The sequence below is a fragment of the Agelaius tricolor genome, unplaced genomic scaffold (genome assembly GCF_023055355.1).
Source record: "Agelaius tricolor isolate 1412-34295 unplaced genomic scaffold, bAgeTri1.0.p SCAF_52, whole genome shotgun sequence".
NCBI lineage: Eukaryota > Metazoa > Chordata > Aves > Passeriformes > Icteridae > Agelaius > Agelaius tricolor.
In genome coordinates this window covers 2,479,796-2,488,569 of record NW_027269312.1, presented here as the reverse complement: position 1 = coordinate 2,488,569, position 8,774 = coordinate 2,479,796, and the positions used below count along the sequence as shown (strand labels likewise).

General features: G+C 56.1%; 1 long non-coding RNA gene across 1 annotated transcript; it reads right to left on the bottom strand.

Annotated features, from left to right (window-relative positions):
- Positions 1-5,376: 5,376 nt before the first annotated feature.
- Positions 5,377-7,127, bottom strand: LOC139604518 (uncharacterized). The gene is made up of 2 exons (XR_011684005.1): positions 6,958-7,127; positions 5,377-6,684 (listed from the first exon to the last, which is right to left on the bottom strand). It is a non-coding gene; the product is annotated as an uncharacterized lncRNA (long non-coding RNA).
- Between the last annotated feature and the right edge of the window lie 1,647 nt (positions 7,128-8,774).

The window sequence follows — 8,774 nt, the reverse complement described above, 5'->3', positions numbered from 1 at the left end:
CCTTTGTTCCCCCTGCCAGGGAGATGCGTTATGACTTGAGCCCACTGTGTTCGCATGTGGCATATCGCCTTCTCCTGCTGCTCAGCAGTGAAAAGCCAAGCTGGGATCTGCCCTTGCTGGCATTCCTTGTGGAGGTGAGCCTGGTGGCCAGCAGTGCCTGGCTGAGCTGCCTCGCAGCTCTCTGGCCTCTCAGAGCCACAGCTGCCTGGGCCAGTGGCCACGCCCTGTGCTGCTGCCTGGGCCCGGCCCTGTGGGGTTCTGGGCTCCTGCTGGATGGTTCCCCTGTCACTGCCCCGTGCCTTTCAGGTCCTCGAGTGCCTGCACTTGAGGAAATGTGCTGGCACTGTTGTGAAGATGATGTCAAGTTGCCTGCAGATGGAGTGCAGGGAGCGGCGGCGCCTGGCGCTCAGAGGCCTGGTGGTGCTCAGCAGGGAGCCCTGGATGGTGAGAAGGGGGCTGCGGCTGAAGCTGCGCTGTGCAAAGCAGCCCCTTGGGCGTGCAGGGCTTCAGGAGCTGAGGCAGCTGCTCCCAGCTCTCCTGCCTCAGCTGCCCCAGTGCTTTGGCTCAGGCCTTTGGCCTGTGGGCCCTGCAGCAGCAGCAGCAGCAGCAGCAGCAGCAGCAGGGTGGGCTTGCAGTGCCAGGGCGGTGTTGGCGGTGCAGCCGTCCATGGCTTTGCAGCGCAGCCTTGTGTTCCACGCAGGCCAGGAGAATGTGCAGCCTTTCTGAGAGCCTTCTGGAGCTGCTGGGTGAGGCCGATGGAAAGGTGGTCAGCATGTCCATGCATGTGTTGACAAATGTGCTCCAGGCAGACATGCTGGTATCCAGCTCCACTGCCCCCAAGCTGGCTGAGGCACTGCTGCTGCTCTTTGACCACGTAAGGCTCTGTGTGCCCAGCTGCGGGCACTGGCTGCTGCCCAGAAACTTTGGCCAGGTGAGCGTGGAGTATTTGGTGTAAAGGCCTGATCCTCTTGCATTCCTCCAGGACAACAGCTATGTGCAAGTGCTCTCCCTTGAGCTCTTCTTCAGGGTGATGGAGTCGGTAGTGGAGGAGGGAAGAAAGCCCCTTGCGAAGGTTTTGAGCCAAAGCCTCCTTCCACTCTTCTTCCAGTGCCATGATGAGAAGCGGTGTGTGGCAAAGGTGAGGTTTTGTGTGATGCTGGTGGATCTTGGGGAGGGGGCTGGGCTGCCTCCTGCCCTGGCACCTCCAGGAGTGCAGCCTGGTGCAGGCCTTGGCACAGGGATGTGGGTCCTGTGCCTTGGCCCGTGGGGCCATCTGTGGGTGTCTGGTGCCCTGCAGGCCTCTCGGGAAACGCTGCTTGGTGTGGCCAAGTTCCTGAAGAGGAGGAAGCTGAAGCAGCTGGTGAAGAAGGGGCAGCTGTCAAAGTTCAGCGAGGTGCTGGTAAGGAGGGCCTGGAAGGCCCAGGCTGAGGCTGGAGAAGGCCCCTGAGGGCGGTGCTCAGGGTGCGGGGCCGGGCAGCTGTGCCCCTGGCCGCTGCTTCAGGCAGAGGCCGCGCCGGCTCTTCTCCAGGCTCCCGTGGGCCCGAGGCGGGTGCCCATGGAGCCCCGGCCCGGCGGGGCTGCGGGGCGGCACGGCGGCTCCCCGGGCAGCAGCCGTCCCTCTGCCCCCTCCCCTCGGGAGCCCTTGGCCAGCGGCTGCTGTGGCCACACCTCAGGGCGGTGCGGGCAGGGGAGGCCGGGGCTGGGCGCAGGCAGCGCCCAGCCCAGGGGCTGAGCCCGCGCCAACGCTTCCCTCCTGCCGCTCTCTGCAGCTGGCAGAGGACAGGAGCCGAGCGGCCGAGCACCTGCGCGGGGCCCTGCGCTACCTGCAGAGCCCACAGGAGCCCCTGCGAGAGGCGGCCGTCAGGATCATCGGTGAGTGCCGAGCCCGGGCTCCCTCCCCGGGCCGCCGCAGCTCGGCCCCGGCCCCGCCTGCTGCCCCGGCAGCGCCGGCCGGGCCCGGCGCCGTGGAGCCCCGGCCGGGCTGGGGGCTGCTGCCGCCCTCTGGCAGCCGCGCCCTGGGGCGGCAGCGTGCGGCAAGGGCCCCGGCTGAGCCCTGCCGGGCCAGCAGCCCGTGTGGCCGCGGCGCCGGCAGCGGCACTGGCAGGGAGCTGCGCCGCTGGGGCCGTGACAGGCTCTGTTTTGGCAGGGATGGCCGGGATGGTCATGAGGGGCCGCAAGGAAGAGCTCCAGCTCCTCAATGAGGGTGAGTGCGGGCAGCGGGCTGACAGCGGGGGCTGCCGCTGGGGGAACTGCAAATCCTGCCCTGGCTGCGGCAGGCTTCGCTCCCTGTGTGGACAAGCACAGAGAGATCTCAGGGAGACGCGCAGGGGAGATTGGTGGCCAGCACCTTCTAACCCATCTCATTGTCTCCTGCTGCCTCCTGTCCATGGCCAGAGTTAGGAGCTATGGCCCTGGCAGGAAGGCCTCCTTGGCTACCTGCAGATCCAGGCTCTGACCGTGGCTCTGCTCATGTCTCTTGCAGCCCTTCAAGGCCTGAGAAGAGATGACAGCCCTTCCCAAAGGAACATAGCGCTTCAGCAGAGAATCATGGAGAGATCTGCAGAACTCCGTTTATCTGGCGGCTCAGAAGAACCATTGCTGCTAAAAGGCCTGAAGACACCATGGAAGAGGAGATCACCTGGAGAGACCAGAAGAGACCAGGAGAGACCAGCTGGAGCTTCAGGCACAGCTGATGATTGGCACAGCTGAGCCTGTGGGAAGTTGCCATAGCTCCTGCCTTCTCCCTGCCTGTTGACAACTGCGTGCCTCCCCAGCCCTCAGACCCTGCCCGTCCCCTTTCTTCCCTCACCACTCCTCCCTTTGCTTGGCCTTCCGTGAATAAACAGTTTGGCTTCTTCACTTTGCCCGCATGCCTGTGGAGGTGAAGCAAATCCGGGGCCCTGGGACACACAGGCCCCTGCTGCCGTTCTCTGCCACGCCGTGTTTTGTGCACAGAGCCAGAGGAACAAGGGCAGGCCAGGCTGGAAAGGTCCCTGTGCTGAAGGTGCAGTTGCAGAGCACTGTGCAGTTCCAGATCTTGCTGAGCACACTGGAGGCCAGCAGTGGCACAAGGAGCCTGTGTGTCAGGACCAAAGTGGTGTCAAAGGCCCTGCCATATTTGGACACACGCTGTTGTGCGTGTCAACAAGATAATGAAGAACAGACAATGAAGGAAACCTTATGGTTTAACTGGTGGGAATTTGACCCTTGAGGGAAACAATGGACTGGTCAATGGATGGGAAGCTGTGCCACAATGGAGCTGTGCTTGGCATGGAGGGAGTATCACAAGTCATTGCAGCCTCATCTCACGCACTGGCCAAGCGTGAGATGACGTTGTAACGGGAAAAGCTCCATTCCAGAGGAGGAGATGTCAGGCCTGGTTCTGGGCTGGAGGGATGAAAAGGACAAAATGCCCGCCCTTTTGATGCCCTGAATGTGGGTGGCCGGCCTGCCCCTCCCACTGGAGCAGCATGCTGCGATAGGCTGAGAGCAGCCCGGTGCTCCTTGCTCCTCTCTGCTGAGCCGGGAGCGTTTGTCTGCTTTCGGCATGGCCCCTATGTGTCAGTGTTGTAGTGCGTTCTTGTATTTTGTAATACTTTGAAGTAGTTTGTTTTGTATTCCCATATTTTTCCCAAATGGTTTATCCCAGACTGTACCCCCCTCCCCTTCCTTCTACTTGTGTTATCCATTTCCCGGGATGAGATCTCCAAAACACCTACCCTGGCTCTCTGTCAGTCACTTAGCATCCCAGCCCCCTATCCAGAAATTTCGGTCCAAGTTCTCGAGTGATTAGCCAGAAGCTAGGGGTCAGCCCCCCAAGTCCTGCCCCATACGCTGTTTTTTATGTCTATTCCCCCAGCACCCATCCCCCAGAGATACCTATTGGTCAGTAGGATGTTATCTACTTTGGTTTCCTCCCCCCTTTAAATGTGACCTCTGGACATCCCCCGGGGCTCTCGGCAGGAGGCCCCCTGAGGTGCGGGAGCTCCTTCGGGACTCCTTAATAAAACCTTGGAATATCGCCTGCTGGGAGTCGGCCCCTTTCTCTTCCACCGATGTCTCTGCCGTCTCTGCTGCAGCGAAGGCAACCAGCCTGAGTGCCCTCAGCACCCTCGGGGCACAGAGAGTGTCTCCCCGCAGTCGGCCGTGGTGGGGTCACCCCCCCCACTCTCTGCCGACCCGGGTAAGGCCCAGGGACTTTGAGAGGCTTGCAGAGAGACTGAGACAGATTGGCGCCCAGCCGTGGGGCTCTGAGACCATTCCACGAGCCCACGGAAAGGGGCTCGGACATTCTTCCAGACTGTTCGTTAAGCCTTTGGCCGGCAAGCTACCTCAGAAGAACACACTCCGTTTTAGTGAGTTGCTCTCCTGTGGACGAAGCTGGGAACTTTTGACGTACCCTCAAAAGTTAGTTTCAGGTGGAACGCACCATCCCAGGATTTTCCGTTTCCCTGTCCTGCAGCTGGATTGGTAAGTTTTACCTTTCTCTTGTTTCTCCCCTCTTTGGGAGGGGGGTGTTTCCCTGCCTTTTGTTCTCAGGCCCGCCGCGGAGGGCCGAAGTTTTTTTTCTCTCTATTTTTGGCAGGCTGCCAGCTGCAGGCTTTTTTTCCTCCCCCCCCCCCACCTGGGTTGGTGAAATTTGAGATACAAAATTTAAAATCATAGCCAAAATGGGTGCTAGGCTTTCTGTATCTCACAAGGGTGTCTATTATTATCTTTTGAACATTCTTAAGAGTGAAAAAATCCGATTTTCAAAAACAGATGTTAAACAATTTTTTAGATGGCTTTTTCTTCATTTTCCTGATGTATCAACTGAAAATATTAGTGATTTGGCTTTTTGGGACAAAATTGGTAATGAATTATTGAAAGCAGGGAAATCAGGAGACACCTCTCCGACAAAATTTTCTTTTTTAGCCCTGCAGATAAGAAATGTTGTAAAATTTAATTTAAAGATGCAGGAAAACCCATCCGGGAACAGTTTCAACACCTCTGTTTCCCAAAAACCCGATCTACCCCCCTCCAAGTTCTGTTCTCCCTCTCCGAACCCCTTTTCCCCACCCCCAGCTCCGGCACAGGACATTCTGAAGAAAGCTACACTCCCTAGCCCCCCCCAGAAGCTCCCTGTCTCCAACCCGGACACTTCTGGCCTTCCCGGGACCCTACCCCTTCCCCTGCTTCCCCAAGTTGTAATACCGTGTCCCACAACCTTAGTGCCCGCCTTTGTACCCCCGATCCGCGTCAGGTAATTTCCCCGGACCATAATGGTGGACACCACGTGGCCATGTCGGTTCTTTCTTCTTCCCATAATCCTTTTCGCTCTCCCAACAACCCATTCTGTTGTAGTGCGTTCTTATATTTTGTAATACCTTGAAGTAGTTGGTTTTGTATTCCCATGTTTTTCCCAAATGGTTTATCCCAGACTGCACCCCCCCCCCTCCTTTTGTGTTATCCCTTTCCTGGGATAAGATCTCCAAAACCCCCACCCTGGCTCTCTGCCAGTCACCTCGACATCCCAGCCCCCTACCTAGAAGTTTCGGTCCAAGTTGTCGAGTGATTAGCCAGGGGCCAAGGGTCAACCCCCCAAGTCCTGCCCCATACGCTGTTTTGTATGTCTGTCCCCCCAGCACCCATCCCCCAGAGATACCTATTGGTCAGTAGGATTTTATCTATGTTAGTTTCCTCCCCCCTTTAAATGTGAGCTCCAGACGTCCCCCAGTGCTCTCGGCAGGAGGAACCCCCTGAGGTATAGGAGCTCGCTCGGGACTCCTTAATAAAACCTTGGAATACCCCCTGCTGGGAGTCGGCCCCTTTCCTCTTCCACCGACGTCTCGGTCGTCTCTGCTGCAACGAAGGCAACCAGCCTGAGTGCCCTCAGCACCCTCGGGGCACAGAGAGTGTCTCCCTGCAGTCGGCCGTGGTGGGGTCACCCCCCCCACTCTCTGCCGACCCGGGTAAGGCCCAGGGACTCGAGAGGCTTGCAGAGAGACTGGGACAGCTTGGCGCCCAGCCGTGGGGCTCTGGAACCATTCCAGGAGCCCACGGAAAGGGGCTCGGACATACTTTCAGTCTGTTCGATAAGCCTTCGGCCGGCAAGCTACCTCAGGAAAGAAAAAAACTCCGTTTTAGTGAGTTGCTCTCCTGTGGACGAAGCTGGGAGCTTCTTATGTACCCCAAGAAGTCAGCTTCAGGTGGAAATCAACATCCCAGGCTTTTTCGTTCCCCTCTCCTGCAGTTGGATTGGTAAGTTTTACCCTTCTCTTGTTTTTCCCCTCTTTGGGAGGGGGTGTTTCCCTGCCCTTTGTTCTCAGCCCCGCCGCGGAGGGCTGAATTTTTTTTTCTCTCTATTGTGGGCAGACTGCCAGCTGTAGGCTTCTTTCTCCTCCCCCCCCCCACCTGGGTTGCTGAAATTTGAGATACAAATTTAAAATCAGAGCCAAAATGGGTGCTAGGCTTTCTGTATCTCACAAGGGTGTCTATTATCATCTCTTAAACATTCTTAAGAGTGAAAAAATCCGATTTTCAAAAACAGAGGTTAAACAGTTCGTCAGATGGCTTTTCCTTCACTTCCCTGACGTGTCCACTGAAAATCTCAGTGATTTGGCTTTTTGGGACAAAATTGGTAGTGAATTATTGAAGGCAGGGAAAGCAGGAGACATATCTCCGTCAAAATTTGCTTTTTTAGCCCTGCAGATAAGAAATGTTGTAAAATTTAATTTAAAGACGCAAGAACAGCCATCCGGCAACAGTTTCAATATCTCTGTTCCCCAGAAACCCGATCTACCCCCCTCCGAGTTCGGTTCTCCCTCCCCCACCCCCCTTCCCCCACTCCCAGCCCCTGCACAAACCCCTGCTCCCCCCCAGAAGTCCCCTGTCTCCAACCCGGACACTTCTACCCTGAATTCCCGAAATCCCACCCTCCCCCCTGCTTCCACAAGTTATAATACCGTGTCTCACAACCTTTGTGCCCGCCTTGGTACCCCTGAGACGCGCCCGGTAACTTCCCCGGACCATAATGGCGGACACCACGTGGCAAGGGTGGTTTCCTCGCCTTCCCATAATCCCTTTCGCCCTCCCAACAACCCATTCTGCTCGGAGCACCCCGCCCCCGAATCCCGCCCTCCCGCCCTTCCCCCGTCTCCTCCCCCGGCCCCTCCTCCGGCTCCTCCTGCCCCGGCCCCGGCCGCCCCTCCCGCTCTGGCCCCGGCCGCCCCTCCCGCCCCGGCCCTGGCCGCCCCCGCCCCCTCAGAGCTCTGCCCGCCCGCCGCGGGCTCCCTCCGCCCCCCCCACGGCCCGCCCTCCGGCGCTCAGGACAGTGTGATAAGAGACGCTGTCGCTGGGAGTCAGAACCCGGAAACAGGACAGTCCTTTTCTGCTGCCCCTGTCTCATATATCCCTGATTTAAACGGGGCATTCCAGCCAAATTATAGCCCCCTTTCTGTTGATTCTGTTAAAGAACTAGCCAAAGCCCAAAAAGATTTTGGGAGATCAAGTGAATATTTTAGAGGGCTCCTTAAAGCTACATTATTTGCTCACATTTTAACCCCTGCTGATATAAAACACCTTTTTTCCTGCCTGTTATCCTCTTCTGAATATCTTTTGTGGGAAGTTGCATGGCAAAAAGGATTGAGAGCAATTTTACCAGCTCTGTGGGCTGATGAAGCTACTGCTCGTGATGTTTATGGTAATATGTTATCCCTCGATCACCTCTGTGGACAGGGGGGTTGGGAAAACGCCGTGACCCAGGCAGAAAGCATTCCCACAAGGGCTTTCAGAGAAGGTGCTAGAGCAGCTGAGAAAGCTTTCTTTGGGCTCCGTCCTAGTATTCCAATTGAAAATTATTTGAAAATAACACAATCTCCATCTGAGTCCTTTTTGAGTTTTGTGGAAAGGTTGAGAAAAGCTGTTGAATTGCAAGTTCAGAATGAAGGAGCCAGGATGGAAATCCTCACCGAGATCGCTAAAGAAAATGCCAATGAGAAGTGCAAAGCTGCTATCCTCAGCCTGCCTCTTGACCCAACGCCTACGCTGCAGGCCATGCTTGAAGTGTGTGAGAAGAAAGTTACCATCACCCTCGCTGACCACGATGAGAGACCAAAACCACAGAGAAGGATTGCTGCAGTGGAAACCCCTGAGCCATCATTCACCAGCCAGCTCCAGCATGTCACGATGCCACAAGAGAGAATCTCCAGCTCTAATAGACCTTGCCATCTTTGTGGGAAGTTGGGGCATTGGATGCCGGACTGCCCTCTGAAAAAGCAGTTTTTAGACTTTAAATACAATATGCTTAAAAACCAGAATTCCCCAAAGGACCACCTCTCAAAAAACTGAGTAAAGAGCGCTCCTTTCCCCAGCGCTATGACAAAAATAGGGTGGGCTCAATTCAAGTACGGGGGAGGGAAAAGAAATCTAGTGTAAAAGATGTATCGGTGCCAAGCGAGGCACTGGCTTTAAACAAAACAGAACATTCATTTCATTGGAATAATCCCAGAGCAATCTTAACCACTGACTCTTCACATAATCCTTACAGGCTGGCGTTGACTGAACCTCTTCATCTCAGAGACACTAACTGGCATTTCATATCTGTTAACCCTGAACAACCAGGTACTTGGACACAGCTTTGCCAGAAGCGTCACAGTAAGTATGTCGTCCTTGGGGACACAAAACACACACCCCAAGAAATTATTATTCCTCCGGGTCTCATATCATCAGACCCGAAACAATTTGTCATATGGCTTCACTGTACTCATCCACCCGTGTACTTGCCCAAAGGCCAA